Genomic DNA, 27924 nt, shown 5'->3' with positions numbered 1-27924 from the left:
TCTGCTTCTCCCTCTCCCTCTGCATCTCCCCCTGCTTGTGCTCTCTTTCTGTCAAATAAATAAATAAAAATCATTATTATATTATATTATATATTAAATATATATTAAACATATATAATATATCTATATTATATATCATATCTAATTATATATGATATTAAAATATATATATATATAGACACCACGAGATACAAAGGCACTTTAAATTTAGGTACTTAAAAGGACAGATTTCTGTCCTTTGAGAATTGTACCATGCAGAACAGCTTACTTAACTCTCAATGAGGCCACTTTTAGGGCTGAGTAAATTGTACTCTGCATACGGGGATGCCTTTTACCTTGTTGTCTGCATGAATGGCTCCTCCTGTGGTTATGTAGGCCACAACCAACCAAACCTTATGAGTCTACCACATATAGTTGTAAAATGAATGCTTACTTTCTTAGTTATTACTGCCAAATTTCTTAAATATAAAATGATGTGAAAGTCTATCGAATTGAAACACCCCCCTCCTGCAAAGTTAATGTTAAATTATTGACGTTAAATTTCCCCTTATTCAATGCAGTTTTCATTGTCCTGAGTTGCTTTTCCTAATGCTGGAATGTCCTCATTGAGTCATATTTTAAACCAGGATTCTCTATGATTCTATATGTGCCTCAAAGTATAATCACATTGAAACTAGATAAAGGGGCTCTGTCAAGTTCAATTTAGCCAAGATTACTTCCTCAACAATACTTCAAAGATTTTATTTATGTAATTCATACAGGCGGATTAGAATATGCACTCAGTTAAAAAAAGATCACTGCTATTCTGATGATCATGCACAATCTTACTGCTTATAAACTCCATTGTATAGTTTCCCACATGAAGGAGTGAAGTTTCTCATGGGAAGTGTTATGTAACTTTTTGAAAGAAATTTACACTAAACTTTGCTTAAAAATCAACAAATAAATCAGTACCTTCAAGCGAATACCACTAGAATATTACAGAAAATTAAATATCCACTCAGCCTGTAGTGGATGGGGATTAAAAAATAATTTTGATAAATGATTTCAATTGACTTCTTGATTATATAAGTAAACCTTAGAGCAGATGTTGAAAATTTGCAGCCCTAAGGTACACTTCCGCCTGTATTTGTGTATTGCTAGCTGGCTCGGTGTTTTTAAACTTTTGTATTTGAGTATTTCCTTAGCGCCACAGCCTCCCTTCCCCCACCCCCCGTTATGGTCTGATGCCCCTCTGCATTCACATTTTGGTGTTAGCTGCCTGGCCTCACCAGAAGGCTGAGATTGCAGTCTCTGCCGTATAACTGAGGGCCCAGCAGATTTTTCTGAGAGCCATACTTAGATGCGTTTATTAAGAAAATACAGACATATTTTTGTATACTTTCAAAAATTATCACGTGCCTGCAGAGGTTGCGACATGCCCGAGAGCTTACAATTAAAATGTTGTCATTTCAGGATTTTTTTCTCCGCCCCTATTTCTCTTCTGCTAGCTCCTTTTTGCACTAAGGCTCTCTAAACTGTAAGACTGGAAAGAAGGTCTACACGGGGCCAGGAGGAAGAGGAAGCGGGGGCGGGGGGGATCAAGAGGTACAAACGTCCAGTTATAAAATAAATCAGTCATGGGGACGTAACGTACAGATGGTGAGAACAATCAATAAAACTGTCTTGCAAACTTGAAAGATGCTAAGAAGGTAAATCTTAAAAGTTCCCATCACAAGAGAAAAACTTTTGTGACTGTACAGTGATGGGTGGTATCTAGACTTATTGTGGTGATCATTTGCAATGTAGACAAATGTTAAATCATTATGTCATACACCTTAAACTAACATAATGTTGTCTGTCAGTTATACTTCAATTAAAAAAAGAAGAAAAAAGGGGAGGAAGAAGCGTGACCAGCATGCTGAAGTCCTTTTGGCTAACCCATGGGGTCAACAGGTCACATTGTGGCAGTTATTGCTGCTGACAATGGAGGATGGCGCCAAAGATAGAGCTATTGTTGAAGGACTTACTTGGACAGATTCATCTGGTTTAGAAGAGTCAGTTTCTAAAACCCTATTTTATGTGTCTCAGTGTAATGTTGAAGATAATGCTACATTGCCTGATTTACATGTATAACCTGAGAATTAAGAGTTAGATTTTTAACTTTAAATTGTATCTGGATCCAAAGTTTAAACTAATGGGGGTGTGAACTGATGCAAGAGTAAAACCGTGGCATGCCTGGGTGGCTCAGTCGGTTAAGCATCTGCCTTCGGCTCAGGTCATGATCTCAGGGTCCTGGGATCAAGCCCGGCATCTGGGACGGGGATCCTGCTTCTCCCCTTCCCCCACTTGTTGCATGTGCACACTCTCTCTCTCAAATAAATAAATAAATAAATAAATAAAACCTTTAAAAAGAGTAAAACCTTAGTGATTTAACTTGTTCACAGTATTTTCACTCACCTGTGTGTCTCCTCGTAATCTTTTGAAATTAAAGTATTATTATCCCCATAAAAGAAAAAAGAAAAAAAAATGCAATTGAGAACTTTTTGCTCAAAATCATGCATTTAGTTGAGTCAGCAACCAGCAGGATTAATTTGTGCTTTTTACTGTACCTTTGTACGCAATTGTAATTTTTTATTTCATGATCTTTTCCACAGAATGAAATCTGGGGAAGGATCAAAATTAATCTAAGCGGAACTGGAGTGCCTTCCAGATTAGGCCAGGATCCTACTCAGTTTCGGCCTGGCTATAAGAGTTCTCCCTCCGGTTCCATGCGAAAGCATAAAAGGGCAGATTTCCCCTTAAGCCTCTGGAGAAAATGCACAGTTGCCCTGAACAGTGTGGTCTGATTTGATAGTGGAGATTAGAGGACAAGCCACATGAGAGCCAGCAGTTCCGACTCTTCCATATAATTAAGGAAGAATGCCAGGTGTTCTCCCCCTGCCTGAGTAAGCCAGCATTGACTTGTTATGAAGAAGTGTGGTAGACCAGACTGCTCATCATTAAAACAGACTCCACCTGCCCGTCTAGGACACAAAAGGGGGGATAAAAAGACTACTTAATTAGCCGAGAGGCATCAATTCATGCCAATCCAAATATAAAAGTAAAATAGGTGGGAACTTTTAAAATATCCTCTCTGAGGCATCCTCTCTGAGACCTCCCTGAGGTCTTAGGACACATTACCAAAGCATGGAGCTTTTTAAGGGATGGATCTTGTGAATCTAAGCCAGACGGTTAAAGACATCAAAGCCAAGTTTGCAAGGAACCAACTGTCCATCTTCCTTCCTTCCCTCCACCACCAGAGGTTCATTTACTTCTCATTGTTTGATCTCAGAGAATTAAAATTTGACTAGGCTACCAGGAAGCCCTGGAAGGTGCTAGACAGTAACATTTTCCACATGAATATTTTGAGACCCATGTTTTGCAACTTGGAATTCATAGCCCTGTGCAAGAAGTTGTTGCTAAGTGGAAATTGGAATTTAGATATTTTTTCAGACTGATGCTAGAACTTTGGGGATGGTGATTCTAATAGAGCTAATTTTATGAACCTCTGACATGGGTGGTATGATCAGAAAGGTTTCAGTTTGGTACCGTAAAAGTTCAAACCCACCGCCTATCCTTTCATCACTAGGGCTTCACTCCTTTGAGACTTGGAGACTTCTTAACCATGTAACCCTTTTGCTGCTACAACTTGGAATTGAACCTACTTCTCTGAATTTCTTATCTAGGGATTTTCACTTCATTTTGATGCTGCCTCTTAGCTAACAGCCCTCGAAAACAAGAATAGGACTTACTAGAGAAGCATGGCTTCAAAGGCACCAGGAAGAGATCCCAGGAGGACAGGGAACTGACAGAGATGAGTCAGTTCCAGTGATGAGATAAGTCTACTTGCACGTAGGACTTCTGTTCCCAATTTTTGGAACTGAGGTATCCCTCCTGTGTTTGATTGAGTGCATAACACCTTTCCTCCTTACAGTATGCAGTGACATGTTTTTAAAATGGAAGGTGAATTTAATATGAAAAATTGTGACCCCCCACACACACACCTGGAAATCACGAAACCAAGGCTAAGAAAAATGTCAAGTCGGCACTGCTGTGGCCAGAGAAAGCATAGTAGCCAGAGGTCAGTGACTGGAAATGGGAAAGTCAGAGACTGGAATATGGCAGAGTAAGTGGGGTGAACCAACCATCTCCATTTCCCTGGAACTGAAGGGTTTCCTGAGATTTGGACTTTTAGGGCTGAAACTGGGACAGTCCCAGGCAAGTCAGAATGGTTGGTCAAGCAATTTAAATAAACACTGAGCTCTGTTCTTTACATGAGTTGGACTCTCCATTCAAAGGATTACTTGGTTGAGGAGAATGTTTCTTCAGTGAAAACACCGTGTTGTGCCACAGTCCAGGAGCATACATTTGGTCTCCCATCCAAGTACTTACCAGGCCCGACCCTGCTTAGCTTCCGAGATCAGACGAGATCGGGCACGTTCAGGGTGGTATGGCCGTAGACTGGGAGGAGCATACATTTGGAAGCACACTTTCTGGAAGCTTGGTCAGAAGCAGGGCAAAGCTCTGGCTGGCAACATGCAAGTACCTTTATTTTCTAGCTTCAGATCTTGTGTATGATAAAATCTGGAAGAAAGGAGAGAGATTCATGAAAAGCAGGCAGGAAGTCATTCTGGAGGTGACTGAGTGTATCGACTTACAGGAGATTGTGTGGACCTAAGTCCCTTTCAGGATACAACACTCATGCACGACAAATTGGTCTACACATCTTACCCAAGGCCCACTCCGTGCTTTCCTCCTCTTCTATTCCAGAATGCCGTTCTCTTACTTCTACAGCTGCGGAAAAGAAATACTGTTTATCCTGCAATGATCTTCCGAAATTCCCCTTCTTCAGAAAAGGTATCTCTGACCAGTTCTCTCCTTTAAGCTCCCACAGGGGGAACCTTCTTCAGTCGTTTGGGGTTGGCCTTCTGGTTGTGTCAAACCATGACTCTCAATGTCTTGTCTCCTCAGCTGGGTTGTGAAGAGTGGGCTGTCCACTTTTTTATTTTTTTAAAGATTTTATTTATTTATTTGAGAGAGAGAGACACACAACGAGAGAGGGAACACAAGCAGGAGTAGTGGGAGAGGGAGAAGCAGGCTTCCCGCTGAGCAGGGAGCCTGATGTGGGGCTCGATCCCAGGATCCTGGGATCATGACCTGAGCCGAAAGCAGACGCTTAACCGACTGAGCCATCCGGGTGCCCCTATTCTTACCTTTTAAAAAATTGCTTCTGATTTCTTGCATAGTGTCTAGTCCGGAATTGGCTTGTTGATTGTCTAAAGCAGCACCATCCAACAGAAATATAAGGTGAGCCACATTTGTAATTTAAAATTTTCTAGAGTCAGGGGCGCGTGGGTGGCTCAGTCATTAAGCATCTGCCTTCAGCTTGGGTCATGATCCCAGGAGTCTGGGATCGAGCCCCACATCGGGCTCCCTGCTCAGCGGGAAGCCTGCTTCTCCCTCTCCCACTACCCCTGCTTGTGTTCCCTCTCTCGTTGTGTGTCTCTCTCTCTCAAATAAATAAATAAAATCTTTAAAAGAAAAAAATAAAATTTTCTAGAGTCATAGTGAAAAGAAGTCAAAAGAAACAGGTGAAAATCATTCTAATAATATATATTACTTAGCCCACTGTATCCCAAACATTATTTCAACATATAATCAACATGAAAAAACTATTAATGAGACATTTTTGCATGATTTTCATTGTACTAAGACTTTAAAATTCAGTGTGTTCTTTTACTCTTCGGCACATCTCAATGTGGTCTAGTCACAAGTCAAGTGCTCAAAAGCCACACGCGGCTAGTGACTACCATATTAGACAGCACAGGGCTGAGTGATAATTTGAGGAAATTTACTGAAGCTGTTGATGGAGACTTACATGATAGAAGGAGTTTAGTTTGATTTTACCGTCAAGAAGTTTTTTTTATAAGACCACAATCGCATGTCTTAACATGATGAGAATAGAGATTAAGGATACAAATTCCTAGAAATCAAGAGAAAGGATTGTTTCCATGATAAAGAATAAATGGGGGCGCCTGGGTGGCTCAGTTGGTTAAGTGACTGCCTTCGGCTCAGGTCATGATCCTGGAGTCCCGGGATCGAGTCCCACATCGGGCTCCCTGCTCGGCAGGGGGTCTGCTTCTCCCTCTGCCCTCTTCCCTCTCGTGCTCTCTGTCTCTCATTCTCTCTCTCTCAAATAAATAAATAAAATCTTTAAAAAAAAAAAAGAATAAATGGAAGAAGAGTAGCAGAACTCTGTGAACAGTGGAACATAAAAACTGAAGGAGAGAAGCAAGTAATCAAGAACTAAAAGTATTAAGCCTGGAGGACCAGGAGAATACTAAATGGAAGTCAGAGAGAGAAAGAAAGAGACAGACCAGTCTAAGAAAGAGAGGGATTTGTTTTCAACCATGTATTTTCAGGTGCTGGCAAGTTCATCTCACCAGAGACATAGTTTGGAGCAAGGATGAAAGATGAGGCCTGGCAAAGTAGCTTTTGGGATCAATGCCATTTAATTGGTTGAGTCTGAGGATCTTAAGATTGTGAAGGCAGATGGAGATAAGAATGATTCAAAAATTTAATCTTAAGAGTTCCATAATTAGCAAGCAGGACAAAAAAGTGATAAGGATGGTAGGAAGAAAATGAAGAGATCACAGAAGTCAAGGTGGGGGAGACCATTTCAAAACAAAAAGGACCAGCAAGCAGGAGAGAATTTGAGGCAGATGAGAACAGAGCAAAGTCCATAGGATGAGCTTTGGAAGCCAACTCTAAAGCAATTAGAATCTTTGTCAAGCCTGAAGGAAAAAAGAGGATTTACATTAGCTGAGCTCTCTTCCAAACCCCTGGTTTTCAGTCCTTAGACCAATAGGCTGACCAAAGATGTTTGGATTGAGAAAGCTGACTTTTTCCAGCAGGTACTGTCCCAGCAGGAATCCTGGCAGAAGGAAACAGAGACCAGGACAGAGGGGTGGAGCTCTGGGTGATTCTTGATTAATGGCCAATGTAAAGAAACCCCAGAGACAAGCCAAGTGACAGGACGCAGGGAAATTCATAGGGAGAGCAGCGCAGGATGGAGAAACCATTGCGAAACCATTGTTTGGTCTTTGTTAAAAAAGACAAGCAGAAAAATACGAATTTCAAATCTAATTTGTCATTTTAAGGACTTACTTTTTTTCCAACCATTTTTTTTCAATATTTTATTGCTTATCTTTAGGGATAAGCAAATATGGAATGTGCCCAGTGGAAAGTTGCCTTTAATTTTTTACACGTTTTTGAAAGGGGAATGGAGAACAACAGTGGATGGAAAGCCCTTGAAACTCTAGTGGCCTGAACTCAGATCCAGTCCTTTTTCTCTGTCAAGCCAATTTAACTGTAACACAGTATCCAGTATCCGAAGATTTAGGAAAAAAAAAAAGGGGGGGGGATTTTAGCTTTGTCTTCACTGAAATAGCTTTGGGATAATGGAGTCAAATTAGAACTAGTAAGAATAAACTCAGGTCTTGGTAGTTAAAGTAACTTGCTTATTCATGGACATGAGATTTACTTTGGATTGTATTTGGCAAGTGTAGGAATAAAGGGTGTGGAATTTATTCAGCTACAAAAGTCCCTTGAAATTCCCTGCAATTTCATAAAACTTAACAGTTCAGATGCACAAACATTTCTGAAATCTTTGGAAGACAACCACCCAGATCACTCCTGCTGCTGAAAATGACTAAGTTGGATTTTCTGTTTCATCCCTAAGGAGGAAGCTGGACAGATGAAAGTGAAAAGTATAGTACACCAGACAGGGTGAGGTAGACCGAGGTGGGTGAAAACATGACTCATCTGGGAAGAGGATGCAAATTCCATTCCGAAGAGCTTGAACAGAACAGTGCAAATGGAAATGCAGATGAAGATGAAGTCAATATAGCTTAATCCATTTCAGATATTTTGTTTCTATCTAATTTCCTTGGCTCTCAGAGTCCATCTTTTTTTTTTTAATTTATTTTTTTTTATTCTTATGTTAATCCCCATACATTACATCATTAGTTTTAGATGTAGTGTTCCATGATTCATTGTTTGTGTATAACACCCAGTGCTCCATGCAGAACGTGCCCTCCTCAATACCCACCACCAGGCCAACCCATCCTCCCACCCCCCTCCCCCCAAGAACCCTCAGTTTGTTTTTCAGAGTCCATCGTCTCTCATGGTTCGTCTACCCCTCCGATTTCCCCCGCTTCATTCTTCCCCTCCTGCTACCTTCTTTTTTTTTCTTAACATATATTGCATTATTTGTTTCAGAGGTACAGATCTGAGATTCAACAGTTTCTCAGAGTCCATCTTAAAGACTCAGATCCATGCACGTTCCATCCTTTCTACACCTAAAAACATTTTAAAAGTTGAGAAATAACCAAAAATAAGACGTGAGATTCACAGTTAATAACTTCCAACAGGAAAAGGAATATATAAGTCAACGTCTCTAGTGTGTCAAGATCGCTATCAAACATTGTGCTTATTAGAAAGGACTTGCTCATTTTTGCTTAGAGATGAAATAGCTTTTATTATTCACACACATACACAATGTGTTCTTGATTCAGGAAGCACCAACATCAGATAGTCAGATTACCAGATAAACTCAAAGACTGGTATTCTGACTAAATTGGCAGTTTCTAAATGTCAGATAGATTAGTTTATCTCAAATCAATGTGGTGCAACCTCATCACAGACAGTCCCTTGAGGGTATTTAGATACAAATATATGGGGAAATAATTTCTTAAATTTAAAATAGCAAATTTAGTTTCTTAAAAAAAAAAAAAACAGGTGGAAAATTTTATATCAGATCCCTCACCCTTAGAAATTAAACAAAGTCTCTTAAGTCTTGAGTTTCCTTCACCCGTTGGTGCAATGCCTCCTAACCCTTATGGGACTGAGTACATTTGGTGTCAGAATCAACATGTGTCAAATCCCTCTATATCGTTAATGATTAGTTGCACAAGGACTCTGTTTTACACTGTAAAACTAAGTTTATATTGATAAAAACTCTATTACATAAGACATTTACTAGAACAGATAATAAATATCCTTGCAGTCTGGTGCTATTCAGACTTCTAGTTCTTCAATGAGGTCCATTGATGGCTTCAAGGAGATAGCTGAACTCTGGAAATAGTCATTGAGATTTTGTGCATGTAACATTTTTTGGAGTGAAGTCCCAAATCTTTAATTAGATTCTGTTAAAGAAGTTAAGAATGATTTAGAACACCATATAAAAGTATATGTATAAGGTAGCAATACGAATCTGGCGCTTTGCCAAAGTTAATATTATTACTGGTAGATGAATAAAAAGATATTTAGCATAATATTAAACGAAATAAGGTAGATCTTTCTATCAAACAAAAATAATAATATACACTCACTGTTCAATTCAGGCCAATGTTTTCTCCTTTCAGATTAAAATTAACAGAGTTTCACATTGTGACTTTAATCTTATCAGAGACTCCTAAAGTAAACAATAGCGCAGTATGAGAAACCTTGATTGTGTAACTTTTGCTGTTTTGTTGTTTTTTTTTTTTTGGAAATAGCAAATGTCATTTTCTTATTGCCCACCTTCAAACAGTCATGACAACCTATTTACATTACTGGAATTTTCAGAATAGCAACTGCACATTTTTATAAACTTTCATGGTTTTTATTGAAGTAGTACTATTTGACAAAGCTTCTATTGATCATTATCATTGGTATGTTATTATTATTCTTATTTACAAATTCTTCTCAGAATGAACAGTAAACTGGAGACAAAAACCCCACTTGGAAGAACTCCACTTAGAGCTTTGGCAACACCCCTGAGGCTGCGTCCTCCAAGGAAAGCAGGAATTCAGTTTTCCCTCCTGGGCAACCACGCTTCCCAGGCCCGACGCCCCAGGAGCCGGCCGCGCGCCCCGCGCCCACCGGCCCGGGCCCGGGGGAGCGCACGCCCGCGAGTGCCCGCGCTGCAGGCCGCGGACCGACCCCGAGGCGCAGCCGCCGGACGCCGCCTACCCGAAGGGTTGGCCCGCGCTGCCGGGAAGGTCTGGACGCGCGGCGGCCGAGCGCGGGGGAGGGAGGAGGCGGCACCGCCCTGCCCCGCGCTCCGCCCCCGGCGCGGCTACACAGAGGGGCGCCCACGTGCCCGGCCCGCCTTCTGCAGCGCAGCGACCCGGGCGCTCCTCTCCGCGCGGAGCAGCGAGGCTGCGGCAGCTCCTGCAGCCTCCCGGAGACGCGGGCCCCCGACACGCTCCAGCCGCTCGCCCACCACCGCCCCCTCGACGCGGCCCTTGCACTGCCCCAGTAAGTTGCCTAGTGTCCGGCCACGCGGAGGGGTCGCCGGCGAGGGGCGGCCTGGGCACCGGAGCCGGAGGGGAAAGGGCTGGGCGGGGGCGCGAGGGGGCGCGGGGGGGCGCGGAGGGCCGCGTTCGGGGGCGCGGCCGCGACTCGGAAACGGACAGCGCCGGGGCGGCGGGAGGGGGCTGCCGCCGCGGACCCCTGTCTCGAGGGCTGCGCCTCGCCCTGACCGACCCCGTGCGGCCGCGTGTGCCCCAAGGCGTCGGGGTCCGCAGCAGCTGCGCGGGTCGCGGCGGCTGGGAGACGGCGGGCACTACTTCGGGAGCCCTTGAGGCACTCTTGGCCTCGGTGGCCCTGGGCACCCATCTCCAGGAGCGCAAGCCAGCCCTCCCCCCCCCCCGCCCCGTTCTGCACACTGAGGGGTCCCTGAAGTCGCCTTCCAGAGATTCTTGGTTTAAATATAGAACAGCACTTGGAGCTCTGGAAGGCTTTCGCGTCCTAGACCTGACCGGGACTGGTAGGACAGGTAAAATGTCGTGGTGTGTGTTTGGGGGTAACTTGAAAGTAAATGGATGCAGTTTGAAACCCGTTTGAGATGGGCTATACTCTTTTAAGCCTATTTCATGCCGTCTTCAGCTTCGAACTCGAAATGCCATTCTGGTGTTTAGGCAATCACCAAGCCCATGGCCTCAGAATATCCGTTCCTCCGGAGAACTTTCTGACATGCATTTACGCGTATACACAGTGCAGGGAGTAACGTCTTCAGAGATGGTATCTTAAAGATACTTAAAAATACGCTCACGGGTCCTACACGTCTAAGTGGAAACAGTGCCTAGATTTCAGGAGTAAAAAGGTTCAACCCATTCAGACTTTCATGCATTTATGCAGAACTGCCTCCAAAAGCGGTTAGTTGACTCTTAGTACTGGTAATAAGGTTTATCTAGTCGCATGTGCAGAAACATTCATCCTTTTAATGAGGGAATATCGTCAGATTTTGTTCAGATAGAGCTTTCTGAATGCTGGCGGGGGCTGGCATGTCAAGTTAGTGTGTTTGTGGCCTCTGACTTGATACTCTTGCACTCTTGCCCCAGCCAGTCCTTAAAACTTCAGTCACCTCTTTTCCCCTAAGCATTTATAATAATCATCTCCCCAGGAAATTCAAGCAGTTGTGTTTGTGCTCTTTTTCTAAGGGATGTACAGGATAAGAATAGCTTAAGTGTATACTTTCTGATAGCTGCTTTTTCCCTTTGTAAATTAAATCCTTTTTTCTTTTAGTTGTACTAAAGCTTGGTATGAAATGATGTTTTGGTGCAGAAGAATATATGCATTTTTAATTTTTTTCCTTTACTAAAAAGTTCCTAGTTGGCTACTCTGAGTGAATGCTGGGAAGCCACATTATTTATTAGGATTTTTTTCAGTTTTCTCCCTTGCCCTCAGTTGGTTTCCATATTGTGAATGACTGGGAAACGTCATTTACCTTAAGGCATTTTAATCTTTTAAGGGTGTGCCGTGGCCTTGGAGAGCAGAGTAAAACTCAGCCTGGTATCTCCTGGGATTCAGTTTGCAGAATCCATGGCCTCTTTAGCATGTCATTGGCAAAACCCTTTTGATTCCAAAGTCTCTAATCATTATCACTGGACTTAGAGCCTGTTAAAGAGAATTAGAGGCTGGGAGGGGAGATAAGGTAGCTGTTGGAGTTTGAAAAGACAGAATACTCTGGAATTTTTCATCTTCTATTCTCATATATATTTTTTTGAACATATGTGCCTAAAGAATTTTTAGGGTCTTGCTTTCCGCTACATACCTGCTAATCTATGCAGAGTGGGAGTGCCTGGTCTCCATTCTGCATGGCCCACCTTTTGTTGTCTTCCCGTGCCTCCTTGCTGAAGTTCTCATCGCTTCTCTCGGCTCTTCTGGCCAGACCTGAGCCCTCATCTGTGGCTGTTTCTGCTCTTTTCAGCCCACTTTTTCAAAAGGGCTTTCTCTCATAGTTTTCCTTTGACTTCTCTGTTTAGCCTAGTTTCTGTCTTCTCTTCTGTTTTATTTGCTTGCTACTCCATTTATCCCTAGCTATATACCTGTGTAAGTATTTTTTTAAAAGTGTTCAGGGCCATCTGCTGGTTTTATTTTGATGCCCTTCAGTGACCAACTTTCAGACCAGAATATTGAAAACAGCTTATGTTGCTATTTGTTTTATTATTTCCCCAAGCATAATATGAACATGTTGATTTTTAAGGACTGGCTTCTTGTAGACCACTTACTGGATGTCAGGACAAAAGTGAAATTTTCATTTGGATATATTTCTAAATATTGACATATTTAGTACTGTGTGCCTCATTTGAATGTTTTGTCATCCAACTGAATATTGAAAAACTCAGTTAACTGTAGGATTTCCCTTATATGATAAAACTCATCTAAATGGTTTGGAAAATCTGTGTGGTTAACTCATTTCTATACCTTTAATCTGAGTATACAAAACCATACCGATAAAGCCTTGATTAAAAAAAAACCTAATGAAATAATTCTTTTCATTGTCTTCCGTTTTAATAACTTTTCATTCTATTGCCTAACGCAATGTCTGCACATAACACATGCTCAGTATGTCTTATTGTCGAGTGAATGCCAACTGATTTCAATAATTTGAGAAAGGGTGTTATGTATGTCTTTGAATATATATTCCTTCGTTTAAAATTACTGGGTCCCTACTCTGTACCAGGCACCGGACAACCAAAAGTAATGTGTAGCTCTGATTTTGGAAGGATTCTTCAATTAGTTTTACATTTGGGAAACCCTTCATTGATGGATTTACAAGTAGTTTTTTTTGTTGTAATTTTATATAAAAACAATACCTGTAAACAGATGACTTGAGTACCATCTACACCAGAAAGCAAGTAAGGAACACACTTTCTCATATATGGAGATGATGCTGCTTACTATTCCATCATCAAAAGCACTTATGCTTGGCATTTTCGTTTGACTGGTAAAACGTATTTACTAGTAATAGATTTGTCCTGATTCTTCTTATATATTCTTTTACTTGCCTTTTTGGCTATTGTTTTGGAAGTGATGTTTGTGTCTGTGGAAATGTTGGAGATGCCATTGACAAAACCAAACCAATAGTTGGGGGTTCATTTCCCCCGGGCTCTAAGTAGCCAACCAGGTTCTCAGTAGCTCAGTTAAGATAATCAGAGCATGACTTATCCATTAATTTTTCTTGTCCAACTTAATAAATATATATTGATCTGTGGAAGCATGCAGTGCACTACTGTTTTTCTTGTGTTTATGGACTCTTAAACTTTAAATGTTTCTGGGAATAGCCTCTATTGCTATTGAGTTAACCTTCTCATTGGTAAGTACCATCAGTATTGACTTTAAGATTTGAGTTAAAGTGGTTTTTATTTAAAAGGCTGGGTTTAAATATGTGGGTTGCATCTCTTGGTTCCTGTTTAGACTTTTACTTTGGATCTCTCTGTTCAGGGAAATCTGTGGTTGCATTTTTCTGGGTGTGTATAGACATACGTTGTTGAGACTCTTGGGGTTTCTTACATCCAAGATGGAATCATCAGGCTACAGTGTCCTATGTGATGATTTCATTCTGCAGATGTTATAAATTTGATTTTATGCCTCTCTCCATCCCCCTTCAAAAAATAAAATAAATAAAAAACAAAATCCATACTCATTTCTGGTGCCTCATATTAGTACCTTTCTTCAGAACGTGAGCCAATCTGGGATTCGGCAGTGAAGCAGATGATATAAGAACATGTTGATTTTTAAGGACTTAAGGATTTTAAGGATTCTTAACCTTTCTTTCAGGAGTTAAAAAAAAAAAGCCCTGTGTTGTATTCATTTTTGGAATATTTTTGAACAATACACAGCAAAGAATTTTTATGTCCCTTGTTGATTCTTGCTAGTTTTTCCCACAGTTCTGGGGAAAATTCTTTTCTTTCCTTAACCCAGTCTGGCTTCAGGAAGCCTCCCTAGGTCTTTATACAATTATATGTAATACAATCCTGTTTATGCCATCAAAGCCTCCTTCCTAGTGAGCCTAGTGATCATGGTGGATGGAGCTTCATGTCACAGGGGATGCTGAATGATACTGTAATTAAGAGGCTCTCATTTTATTCTTATACTTTTGCCCCTCTGCCACTTTTTTTTTAGTTCAGATTTTAAGATAAGTGGATCTGTTCTACTTAAAAACGAATGATTGTCTCTTCAAAAAAATCAAGAAAGAAAGTACACCTTAAAGCTTATATTTTATTCATTTTACTTCTGTGTAGACCAAAAAATGTTACAGGAGTTGATACTTTGATCATTAGAGATAAAGATTGGTTGGTTAGGGTCTTTTCTTGCCTTGGCTCTGGGTATCTAGCTGTCATTTTGGTAAACGATGATAGTGATGATAGTCACTAGTGGAATAAGAGAGAATGGAGTTAAGTGATAGTGGAATTATGCAACTGTATATTGAACCTTAAGGAAAAAAATGGGGTCTCTTTGCATGTTCAGCCTTATTTTTTTACACTCAATATGAGCTGAGGGCAGATTTTCAGAATGCAATTCAATTTCTACTTTCAAAAATCACACTACAGTCTCTAGAACTTGAAATATATCTGAGTGGTGGAGTGGGAAGGCTTCTCTGTACCATATGCAGAGTTTATTTTCCCAAAGCGTGTGGGTCATAATCCCTCCTTCTCCCCATTCCTGCTGTCTGGTTTCCAAAAGAAGGTATGCATTTGGTGGAAACAACTGGATTTCATTTTTGTGAAACTAATATGCAAAATTTACCACTACTCATATGCAGAATTTATAGTATTTAGCAGTTGTGTGTGCATCCAAGTTACTGAATACTGTTTTGATTCATTAGGACTGCCTTGGAATAGGAAATGCGACTTTGTAATTTTGATTCTAAGAATATCTTATGAGATACTCTATTTGGAGTCTTCCATGAATAGCGGTTAGTTAATCCATTTTGGATGAGTATGTGTTGTATATATTTACTGCCCAGATCTGGAGTCTGTAGAGAAGCAAAGGATAAATAACTTGGTTCCTATTCTCTGGGTGTTGACAACCCAGTGAAGGAATTAATAAGTAATCATACAATGGAAAGAGAATGATAAAGCTGCCATTTGAGTGACACAAAGAGCTGAAGGTATCAGGAAAAGAGATAACAATCTATTCTAAACTTTACTTTTTAAAAAAAGTTTGTGTTGTGTTTCTGACATAGACTAAATGCCCATTCAGTTTAGGTATTATCATCATTATGGTTACCATTATTGCTGTTAAAGCCAATCTTCCTTCTCCTCTAGTTGCTCTTTGGTAAAACTTGAGTCACTTGGACTTGAGTTTGGCTGAGCAGTTATTCACCAAAATATGCATTTGGGAGGGCGATAATACTTATTATTAGTTTGGCAAAATTGTTTACCATTTATTACCCTGGACCTCTAGAAAATTATATTTAACTGTAAATTCAAACTACTCTGAAAGGTCTTAGAAGAAAAGTTAAAACACAATAGGAGGTTATATTTTAGATGGAAATCTTGAAGAATAAAGCCATTCCAAAAGTGCAATCAAATTAAGAACATGCAATTATTTTAATTTCTCACTCTAACAGTTGCGTTCTTACATTAGGCAAGCATGGCACATTTATGGAAATTTAATGAGTTTAAAACCCATAAAGAACCGTGTCAAGAATGGAAAGATCGCAGGAGGTCTTCATCCATCCTCCCATTATTGCTTCTCGCTCAAGACCAGGAAAGCAGTCCCTGTCTCTGCTTGAGTGATAGTCATAATCTTTGCTTTCAGCTTGGAATGGACAAAGGATGGACAAAAAGTGCTGGTAGCTGAAGAGATACTTGTCTACCCCACATTAGAGAGGAAAGAGCTGTTTTGTTAGAAGAAAGCACATTTAGTTTAGTGTCCTACCGTTGACCTAGTAGAAGAAAAAAAAGTTTTAAAGGGATTATAGAACCCAAACTATATTTCAATTCCTGTCAGACATAGTTCTTGGGTGGTGTGCGGAAGGTCTCCATGAAGACATGGAGTTGAGTGTCACACCTTCACCTTTCAGGTTTCAAGGTTCTTGTGAACATACCATTGAAAACAAAACACAAACACCTGATGATTGATCCTGAGAGGGGGTGGGGGGTGGGAAGGACAGGTAATTAATTTGCATCTTTAGTTTACCAGACAAATCTTTCCATTTCTGCTAAGTAAAAATCACTTCACAGGTTTTTGTTTACTGGACCTTAGGTGCTCAGAATTCTATTAATTCTAAATTATTTGTAGCACACTGTTGTCATGCCATTCCTGATCGGTTCATGTATGACCAATAAATATTATTTCGAAGTTCTTGGGTTGGATGGTGAGTGGATATTCATTGTATTATTATTTTAAAGTACCATATGAATAAAAAACTTTAAATTTCTCCTGAATAAATTAGCAAATAAAAGTCTTTACAAATGTCTTGTGTTTTTCCTTCAAGTAGAGAACATTTGTATTAAATGAAATTTTCCCCTTTCATTCAGAAAGTGACTTTTTTTTTCCTCTTGAAATTCACTTTATGTTCACTTCTGTAATGTTCCTGGTCTCTTGAAGCAGAGGATACTTACTATTTTTGCATGGGGCTCATAGTCTACAAAGATGTTTGCAACTCCATAAAAATCTAAATGAAAACTTACTGATAGTTTGTATCAACTTAGTGTGGCTTCCTCTGGGAAATCCTATGTCCAATAAATTCAGGCTAGTCTGTGTCGACTTTTTATCTGCTTTTGTGACCATATTAAACATAATTTTACATTTGTGTTTGAATCCAACAGCAAGTTTTAAGGGGTTTCTTTAATTCTGTTGTTATTTGAGCAATTGTTTAGGAGACATTTCTGTGAGACCTAGAAGGATCCAGAGGTAAGCTTTGACACTCCATCCTGAGGGCTCATTAACACTCTGGAATGTCTTGCCACGTTAGGAATCTAACTATTTTTTTTCCAGGGCAGTGTATACAAGAAAATGAAGTCTAATTGCCTGTGTTTAAGCAAGCAAAGTGGGATTGCTATTTCACTCCTCAGGTTTGACATGTTGCATTGACCTAGACTTATCTGAAGGAGTTGACAGAAGAATACGAAATGTCATCTAAGTCCAAAACCTACTGAGAGTTCACTTTGTTCATCACCAAAATCAAACATCACTGCTGAGTTTTTTAGTGAGTTTTAGCTTAGAGTGAAGATTGAGCACCTACTCTGTGGCATGTGAGGATATGCCATGTGAATGAGATGCTCCAGTGGATAACAGTTTAATCACTATGGAACTTGACGGTATTCAAGAGTTACTTCCCTACCAAAGCCTCTCCTCTTTGGCTACTCAATCTATATTACAAATTTACATGAACATTTTTGGAAGGGAAGGTAGCAGAATCATTTAATGTATTAATGTAATTATAGTAGAATTGTCTTAACATTTACAACTTGAAGTCCATGCTGTTTGAGCAGTGTCTGAAATTTAACTGTCCACATCTTAAAAGATTGGACAAGTGAATCAAATGGGAGAAGTAAAGAGATTCAGGTTGAAAAGGAAAGATTGCATTGACTTACTGTCTTTTTAGTGAAAGGTTTCATGACAAGTTTCGTACAATTTGGATCAACTGTATTTGAACGAATGGTACTTAAAGTTATTTGATAGAGAAGGAGCCCCTCCTTCTTCTGTCCTTTCTGATTATGTTTTGTTTTCATGGAAGGAAGAAGAACCACACATATACGTGAAAAATACAAATGCCCCTGTAATCTTCTGTAATGTGTCTGGCAGTTCAAGCTGCCCTGAATTCATACCTGGGGTTTTAGGAACCCCCAGGATGAGAACCCTGTGATCCAGAAGCCATTTCAGCTCCTGGGAAAAGTATCTTAGGAGAGGGTATTTTGGGGCAGAATGAGACCTTCTTGGGTCATACATCCTTTCTTCTTACTGAAAGAAGGCTGCTCACGGCCTCCATGGTGGAGCTGAGAAGACTCAGAGGTAAGTGTTGGCGTGGGGAGCTCCACTTAAAAGCTGTGACCTGAGCACAATGATGACCATTCTCATTTGTGCCATGTTGGAAGCAGTTACCTGCCATCAAAGGAACACTTTGGACATCAGTTATCTCCAGCATCACCATCTTTCTTTCCCCCAAATTCTCAGAGCCACAGATTTCTATGTCCGCCTATGGGCCAGGAAATAGATTCGATTCTAAACTTAGTTGAGATCACTTTAATTGAATATTTGTAAATATATACATAAAAGAGAAGGAAAAAAATAATGGATAGCAATAGTGCCCTCTTTTCTTATCTAAAATTGGAGCATCTTCAGAGAGACATTTGAAATCCAACCTTATGGCTCAGTGTCAGTCTGATATGGATCTTCTTATAGAAAGCTCTGGAAGTTAATAAAGGTACAGTTTAATGGAACTAAAGAGGTCATGCAGAACTAAAGAGTGACTAACGAAGAACAGAATTTTAAAGTGGGTTTCTCTGCTGAAATTCTTGTCTTTTGCAAAACTTGCTTGACGAGTGGTTACAATTTGTAATGTTTTGTTGCAAAGAGCCCTCTTTAAATGCATTACATTGGTGCCCTCATGGTTGTGTAGGTGGAGTAGGACTTGTGTATGCAGTATTCATCAAGAAAAGAGCACAAAGCACATTTGCATGCGGTTGAGAAGCAACAGTGGGTGTTGATAAAATTTGTAGTACTAGAGCTTTGAAAACATATCTTGGGCGGGTGCCTGTTTTAAACTCTTCTGAGAAACAATTTTACCTTTAAAACAAAAATCACTTTTTCACTAGATGATAAGACATGCATAAGGCTCGGTATCCCAGAAATTTGGTTCTGCCGCTGGAAAAATGGTGAGGCACTGTTGTGATAGCTGGTTTTGTATTCCAAATCCTAAACTCAGCAATACATTGAAAAACTGTCCTGTGGGCAATTTGTGAAACTTTGGAAGTGTTCGTCTCCAGCCTCCCTGGCCACGGACAGTTTCTGAGCTCCTGGCACGATGCATATATCAGCCAGACACAGTGCTAGACAAGTTGGGAAGACAAAGAGGTAAGTTGCTGAGAAGGATATTTTAGACCTCTCTTTTTATAGGTTAAGAAATTGAGATCTTAAGCGGTTTAACTTATCTGAGGTCAGAGAGCTAGGCCCGGAGTCAAGACTTGATTTCAAGGTTTTGATGTAGCAAAAGCACTGATTTATATCAGACTGTTCTACTTCTGTGAAAGCAAATCATAATCATAGTATACCACTTATGTGGTAGGAATTTTATAAATAGGAATCAAAGTACAATTTTAACTGTAACTTTTAGTTTTTAAAATTTCTTGGAAATTAACATTTGAATAAGATGTTTTCATGTAGTGGCATTCTTACAATGTGAACAATTTTTTTTTAAATGGCTTGCTTTTCAAAAAAAGAAAAACATAATCTTAACCTGAAAAGAAAATGACTTTAAATGTGGGTTCTAAGCTATCTAAAGTCATTAGGATTTCAACCTCCTAAGTGGTGCTTTTAAGCGAGTAAGTTCTGTTTGGAGTGCTATTGTGCTATCTGAAAAAAAAAAAAAGCTGTTTGATTTTTTTTTACTTCTTCTGATTATCATAGGTAACAGATGGTTTGCACTTAGTTCAGTGAACCAAACAAAGAGCAGACTTTGCGTAAAATTTCTGTTGATACTGCATTTTATCTCACTGAAATGGGTTGTGTGAACCTTCTGAATAATGAATTGCATATTTACATTACTCTGATCTTTTTTGCTACGGAGTTCAAAATAAGTATGAAGGACAAACCTAGCATTGTCACTTTAAAAGTTATACAATATTTAAAGTATTTTTTTATTCTTACTACAATGCCAACTCTAAGCATGTTGCAGACCCCGACTACTTCCAAAACTGATAAATTGCTCCAGTGACTTTGAAAGCTGCAGGGACTTTGATCTCATTGAAGTACATTGGAATAATAGTAACTTAATTTTTGTAAAGATTTGAAACCGTAAAGCCTCGAGGACCCCATCGTTTCTCTAACCCCCAATTCTGAAATTATTTAGTACAGTTGCTAATGTTTGACTTTTTGTTGATCGACCAGCCTGTTCATAGCTGTTGCTTAACTCTTGTGTGACATCTAAAAGGTGGAGGTGATGGTGGCGGGAGGCAGGCCGGATGATGTGGCTGCTGCGGGGGTGACTTGGTGAGTGGGGAGCACAGACACCAGCTGCAACTGGTACCAATGGAATTGAAAGCCCATTTGAAAACTTGACTTCGTCACACACAATTTTAATGCATTACCTGTTAGACCAGGGGAACCGGTTAAGTTAAACCATATAATTTCACTTCTGACTTTGTATGCATGAATCAGAATTCAGGCTGTTTTCAAGAAGTGGAAGAAAAGTGCTCATCTTATTGAACCAAGTGTAACTTCTATTGAGTGAAATAAAAAGTGAAAAAAGAATGCAAGAGTCCTTGTTCTTTTTTCTTTTTTGCCCCCAACAAAATGATGTATGTAGAATAGTGTTTTAAGGCAGAGTAGGTAATTTTCTCCAATGTTCACTTTAACAGAACTTAGGCTGAAATTATTTCCTGAACTGAATTTTCCACATCTTTGAAACATCAAATACAGCATTGCTAGTTTTAATAAATCATAAGATTTTAGGCTCAGAAGACACCTATCCATTTCATTCCAAGCAGAATCATGCCTAACTATTCCTCACAGGTGTGTGTATCATGGAAGAGTGAGCTGGAGATTGTATGTGTGCAGACATCTGCAGAAAAGTCAAAATTTCCTAACTGGTAACATAAATGATGATGTTTTCATATTTAAAAACAATAAAATGCTGAGAATAGCTATAGCTGTAGGAAAAAAAATCTGAATTTCTCTTTCTTAATTCCCAGTAAATGCTGATTTTTTTCCAACTCTATTTCAGTGCTTAGGAAAAGAGGGGCTTAGAGCATCAGAATATCCCTTAAGCTCCTTTTCTGCTCTAGAAGAAAAATAGCAAGTAGACCGTTCCTATTTATTATTCCCTGGGTTTTCCCACCAAGAGTTTCTTGAGGTCTTTTCTGACCATATCAGGTATGATGCCACTCAGATGTTAGAGACCCTGATATGTAGCTGGGATGTACTGGGGGTGGGGGCCGCTGTAGCTGCTTAAGATAATTCAGCTTGTAATCAAGGAAGCATTTACAGCAGGCTCCAGGTTTTCTCCTCTCCCCCACTCCTCTTAGTCTCCTTGTCCTCTTTTCTTCTTCATCCTCCTTCTCCTTCTAACTCCTTCCCAGTCCTCCTCTTGGTCCCCTTGTCCTCTTCTCCTCTTTCCCCTCCGCCTTCTTCTTCCTCCCTCCGCCCCCTCCTCCTCTTCATCCCCTTGTCCTCTTCTGCCTCCTCCACCCTCTCCTCCTCTTGGTCCCCTTGTCCTCCTCTCAGTCTCCCTCCTCCCCTTTCCTTCCCCCTTGTCCTCCCCATCCTCCTCTTCATCCTCTTGTCCTCTTTTCTTTCCCATCCTCCTCTTCCCTTCTCCTCCCCTTCCTCCCTTATCATTCTTCTTCTAGTTGGAAGTGAATGGGCAAACTATGTAGTTAAACCTGAGCCTAGTGCTCACCAGAGCCTCAGCTGTCAAGGCTGAGCTCCTCTGTAGACCATGTTCTGGGAGTCATCCTTAACTGTCTCCTGTCCTTGGGACATGGGTTGTATTTTCTCCTTTGGGTGAGGTCAGCCTTGAAGAACATTGTTACGTGCACTTGGCAGAGGCTTTGGCGAGTACGCTAGTCTGTGGGGAAACCATCGTCAGCATCTGCCTTCCCTCCTCTCCCTCGTTCTCTTCCTCTACTCACTTTCCCTCAAGCCTGACTCTAAATGCTAACTTCAGGATGATGGGCAACCTTTTCAGAACATAAAAATGAACAGTGAATATAGGGAGGGTAATTCTGTAACTTTTTAAGAAAAATCTTCATCTTCATCCATTTGTAGCATCCCTTTAACTTTGTGTGGAAGAGCACCTTGTAGTTACTCTCCAAAAAAAAAAAAAAAAGAGCCAATCTGTTTTCTCAAGAAGTCTGCCTGTGAGTCATCACTTTTAGTTATTGCTTTTTCACATAACTTAAATGGAGCTAGTTTACGACTTGAATTAGAGTAACATAGTTACTGCTTTTGGAAATCCTGTTATTACCAGTTACTACATTTGTTATTGTACAAATTATTCAGGGGATAGAATTCAGTGAATTAGCTTTGTATTCAAGTAATATCTGTCTCTCAAGCCTTAATCAGTATATGTTTTAAAAATTATTACATTTAAAAGACATCTCCTGGCAGAACATATTCTAGATCAGCTTTTTCAAGACTAATGACCATTTTATATGAACTTGCTGCTACAAGGTACTAAACTGGGGGTTTTACGAAGCCCAAACAGCAACCCATCATTGAAAAAAATTTCCCTTAGACTGTGAAAGCTAGAATTTAGAGAGTTGGAACCCCGACTAGGGCCACCTCTTGACAAACTGGGACATAAAGAACCAACAATTGTGCAGCATTATTTGGTATTCTTTAAGCAAATGAAATCTTTGGCTCATTGGCTCAAAGAAAACTTTAAGCTTTATAATTTCATTTTTTTTCTTTTTAAAACATAGGGCCACTCAGTAGTTACGAATGCCCACCAAGTGCAGAACTTTTCCATGTACTTAGACACAGACACAAATTTGAAAAGGGACATGTTCTTTGAGCTCTTAGAATTTACACTCTAGGTCAGACTTATTGGTATCTCTATACCCAAAACAGAGTAACAAATGACATGGCTTTTTTTCTAAGCCCTATAGACATACACTCCAATATCTATCATTAAAAAATAGAACCCAGGGTGCCAGGGTGGCTCAGTTGGTTGAACATCCGACTCTTGGTTTTGGCTCAGGTCATGATCCTCAGGGTCGTGAGATCAGCCTGCATCGGGCTCCACACTCAGCGAGGAGTCTGCTTGGGATTCTCCTTCCCTCCCTCTCTGTTCTCCCCCCCACTTGCATTCGCTCTTCTCTCTCTCTTTCTCTCTCTCAAATAAAAAAAAAAATAGACACCAAGTTGTTCTGGAATAAGCTATATATAGCCTTTCTCAACACTCTTTTTTTTTTTTTTTTGAAGATTTTATTTGTGAGAGAGAGCACAAGCAGGGGAAGCGGCAGGCAGAGGGAGAGGGAGAAGCAGGCTTCCTGCTGAGCAAGGAGCCCGATGCGGGGCTTGATCCTAGGACCCTGGGATCATGACCTGAGTCGAAGGCAGATGCTTAACCGACTGAGCCACCTAGGCGCGCCTTTTCTCAACACTCTTAGTCTTTTTTCTTCAAAAAATTTTTAATTATGTTGAAATACACATAGCATAATATTTACTGCCTTAACCATTTTTAAGTGTACATTTAAGTAGTGTTAATTCACATTGTTGTATAACCAATCTCTATAACTTTTTCATTTTTTAAAACTAAACTCTATACCCATTTAACAACTTATTTTTCCCTCTCCTCTCAATCCTAGATAATCATCATTCTATGTGTTTGACTACTGTAGATACCTCATATAAGTGGAATCAAACAGTGTTTGTTTTTTTGTGACTGGCTTATTTTACTTAGCATAATGTCCTCAAGGTTCAGCCATGTTGTAATATGTGTCAGAATATCCTGTTTTTAAGGCTGAATAATATTCCATTGTATATTTAGACCACATTTTGTTTATTCATTCATTTGTCAAAGGGTACTTAGATTGCTTCCACCTTTTGGCTTTTGTGAATAATGTTGCAATGAACATGGGTGTGCAAATACCTTTTTGAGTCCCTGTTTTCAATTCTTTTGAGTATAGACCCAGAAATGGAATTGCTGGATCATATGGTTATTTTATTTTTAATTTTTTTTAAAGAATCGCTATATGTTTTCCATATTGGTTGTACTATTTTACATTCCCACAATAGTGCCCAGGGTTTACGATTTCTCCACATCCGGGCCAACACTTACTATTTTCTGGTTTTTCTTAGTAGCCATCCTAATAGGTGTTAAAGTACTTTTATAGTTACAAATTGTCTCTAAACTAAACAGAAATAAAATCAGGTGTTTTACCTTCATGCACACAAGTAGAAGTTTAAAATATTGCCTGATCATTTTTCTAAGGTTTAAAAAGTTTCCATTTATTCTCAGGACCAGTTGCCTTTTGTATACTTCTATGTTATAGCATAGGTCAATAAAGAAAGTCCTGAGCTTATCTCAACCCCCAAGTAACATATAAATATAAATGATGTACATGTTCCACTCTTAGAGGATTGCTTGGGAGCAAAAGCCCCTCTGCACATTCATGAAGCTTCCTTGACATCAAAGAGGCTCCCACTGATTTGGTTCCAATTCCCTGGGTCCAGGCATGTAATGCAAATGAATGAAACTGGTAAGTGTAAAATAGTAAGGTATGTGGTGAACCAGAGAGCAATCTTTTAAAAATACCACGTACACTAAAACATAGGTTGGGAGTTGGGAGGAGTGGCTGATAAGGAACCCAGCAGAGTCCCTGACATTATGAAAAGAGTCAATGTGGCATGAGAATGCAGCCCAGAAAAAAAAAAAAAAACCTTATTTTTATTCTAGCTCTCTTTAAATGTGCCCGAACACACTGTGAATAAAGCAGTTCCAAATATCTTTTCTCCTCTTAAAAATGAACATAGAAAGGAAGAAGCTGGGAAATATGTAGCAGCAGTTTGATGGCAGTTGACTCCTTGCATCTAATTCTGGAAGAACTTAAACTTTTAAGTTTTCCAGATTTCCCTCTCCTCTTAAGGCTATTCTGAGTGGGAACAAAACTCAGTCTTACCTGGGGAGAATGCCTTTTCCCTGCTTCTATGTTCATCTCTTAGGCCAACTTTATTATCCTTTCATTCAGCCAAAAGTGCGGTCTTGTGAAGATGATCAATTAAAGCCTCATCTTCCAGCAGATGCTTTTTCAAATTCATGAATCACAACTACCTTAAGTCTTGGAAGCATAACAGTAATGAGGATGAAGGCAGTGGAGACTGATAAATTTTGCTGAAATGAGAATGATAAAATCTCCTGTTGGTGTGTGATCTTAATATTCCCAGTGTTTAACATTGTCATTATCTGGGCCAAAAGGGTAAATGATAGAGCTTTTCTTTTCTGGTCCTGTAGGACATTGTTTTTTGCAGATACATTGGTGGAGTTGCTATTAAAGGCAGGATGTGCTGTTGTGAACTAAATATTCTCTACAGGGGAACGGGGAAAGAAAGAGGAATCACAGTTGCTAGCCCGAAAATAGACTTGTTGCATCAGGTGAACCTTTAAACTTGAGAAAGGTTTACCAAATCAATATTTATTTGGTCTGAATAGCAGATATGTAATGGTGTAATACCCCTTGACACTTTTCCAAAGTCATCACTATTATGAGGACATACCTTATGGTTTTGGGTTTTTTTGTTTGTTTTCTAGTCACTGTGCCCTTACATGATTACATGTTTTTAAGGAGGGTGAAGACGAAGATGTTGATTGGGATGGCAGATTTTTTGGCAATATGGACTTTGGTGTAAATTGTCTACTTGTAATCTAACTGCTGGTTTATACATATGCAGAGAATCATGACAAATGTAGTTTTTCAGTCATAAAAAAGAAATTATATCATTAAATCAGAGAATCTGAGTTGGCAGATACCTTAGCTAAATACCCTTTTAATGAAACCTGGTTCTGCAAATTTCTGAATCATTCTGAATCACCTGTCCTCTGTTTAAAATAATGACAGAAATCTGACACCTTTATTGGTAGGCAGCTTCTTATGGGTGGAAACACTATTAGGGAGGTCTGCATTTTATTGGGTCACTATTTTAGTCTTTTTTGTATTATATCCTTTACTTGGAGTTTTGTGTCCTAGTATAATATGGACAGTGTTATTGTCTTCTTACACATTGCCATTCACATATCTGAAGAAAGTTATTGTTTCTAAGTCTTTTTCTTCCCCTAAGAGTGAAAAGAAGTGAAATGTAGAAATAGTACGAATTTATTTTTCGTAAGTTCTTTGCTTTTTGCCAGATACCTTTCTTGGTGTATTTAATCCTTGTAGCTGTTCCTTTTCAAAGATGGAAAGAGGGAGACTCCAGTGACTTTCTCAGACACATGGCTGGTAACTCTTAGGCTTATAGGCTGGGCTTAGATCAGGGTTCTCTCTGGGCCCCAGCTCTATCACTGCTTTTTGTACCCAAACCCCTGCTGCTGCTTTCATTGCTCAAGTAGTGACATGGTTTCCAGACCCCTCACCATATCCTAGTCACTCTTTACTGGACGTACTTGGTCAACATTTATGAAAACGATGGTGGCAATCATCCATTCGGGAATTACTTGAGTATCTATTATGTGCTAGGCACTCTCTAGGTATTTGGAATACACCAGTGAACAAAGCAGTCAAATGGAATCTCTGCCCTCGTGAAGCTTCTATGTTGTGAGGGTTTACACTGAGGCTGAGGCCCCTGGCCCCATAACCAGCACCCAAGAGGAGTCTGTAACAGGGGACTGGAGAGTTAGAGCAGACACTCTGTGCCACTAAGGAGTTAAGTGGGAATTCTATGTATAAAACGTCAAATGGCGTATCAAATACGTATCTAACATCTCTGCTCATTTCCCCCTTTTCATCCCTTCAGACAGATTTCTTCTGTGGATTAAAAAAATAATGTTGACTCCTACTGAATTACATCAGTTAATTCCCAGACACAAAATGAGGCCACAGAAAAGCTTTTGGTAATAGAAGGGAAAGGTGCTTGATATTATCAGAGGCCATTTGGAATAAAATGTAAGCAAAATGAAAACATGAAAGATGTGATTTGTAGAAACAAAAGACTTCATTTGTTTTGAAATAATGTTTTGAACTTAGAAATATGGGGAGAATGGAGAATATTAGCTATTTGAGAACCCAAGACACGGGTGAAGAATGAACTGGATAAATTATAAAATTAATATGGTGTTTCAGAAAATGTTGTATGCCTTAATGAAAGCAGTAAAAGTCCCCAGCTTTTTATTGCAAGAAGTCTTCTTATATTAGATCACTGGAGGTTTTTGTAGCGAGAAGAAATGAGTTTTAATATTTGTTAAAAATTTTAATGTGGACATAAGTTATGATGCTTATTTATTCTTCCTGGTTCTTAAAATTTTTCCTCCATTGCTGATATTTTAATAATTATTACACTTTCAGTCTTAAGGTGGTAGTGTTCATGAGCTCGAAGGGTGAAACTTTTTTTTTTTAATTTTTTAAATTTTATTTTATTATGTTATGTTAGTCACCATACAATACATCATTAGTTTTTGATGTAGTGATCCACGATTCATTGTTTTCATATAACACCCAGTGCTCCATGCAGTACGTGCCCTCCTTAATACCCATCACCGGGCTAACCCATCTCCCCACCCCCCTCCCCTTTTTCGTTTCTCAGAATCCATAGTCTCTCGTGGTTCATCTCTCTCTCCGATTTCCCCCTCTTCATTTTTCCCTTCCTTCTCCTAATGTCCTCCATGCTATTCCTTATGTTCCACAAATAAGTGAAACCATATGATAATTGACTTTCTCTGCTTGACTTATTTCACTTAGCATAATCTCC

General features: G+C 39.7%; 1 protein-coding gene and 1 pseudogene across 3 annotated transcripts in view; one reads left to right on the top strand and one right to left on the bottom strand.

The window, feature by feature from the left end:
- SLC7A2 (solute carrier family 7 member 2) overlaps positions 1–27924 on the top strand; it is a 363691-nt gene that overhangs the window by 288263 nt on the left and 47504 nt on the right. For 2 of the 3 annotated variants that reach the window (XM_081808052.1, XM_081808034.1), the window contains exon 1: positions 10189–10323. The gene's annotated coding sequence lies outside the window, so the exon portion shown is untranslated. Of the gene's footprint in view, positions 1–10188; positions 10324–12027; positions 19378–27924 lie in introns of those variants that run through there. The other variant, XM_081808044.1, reaches the window with a different exon arrangement.
- On the bottom strand, positions 4366–4483 carry LOC115944740 (5S ribosomal RNA; annotated as a pseudogene).

This window comes from Leptonychotes weddellii, chromosome 2 (genome assembly GCF_054177405.1).
Source record: "Leptonychotes weddellii isolate Sample4059 chromosome 2, ASM5417740v2, whole genome shotgun sequence".
NCBI lineage: Eukaryota > Metazoa > Chordata > Mammalia > Carnivora > Phocidae > Leptonychotes > Leptonychotes weddellii.
Note: the sequence above shows the minus strand (reverse complement) of the source record. Positions and strands in the feature narration are given on the sequence as shown.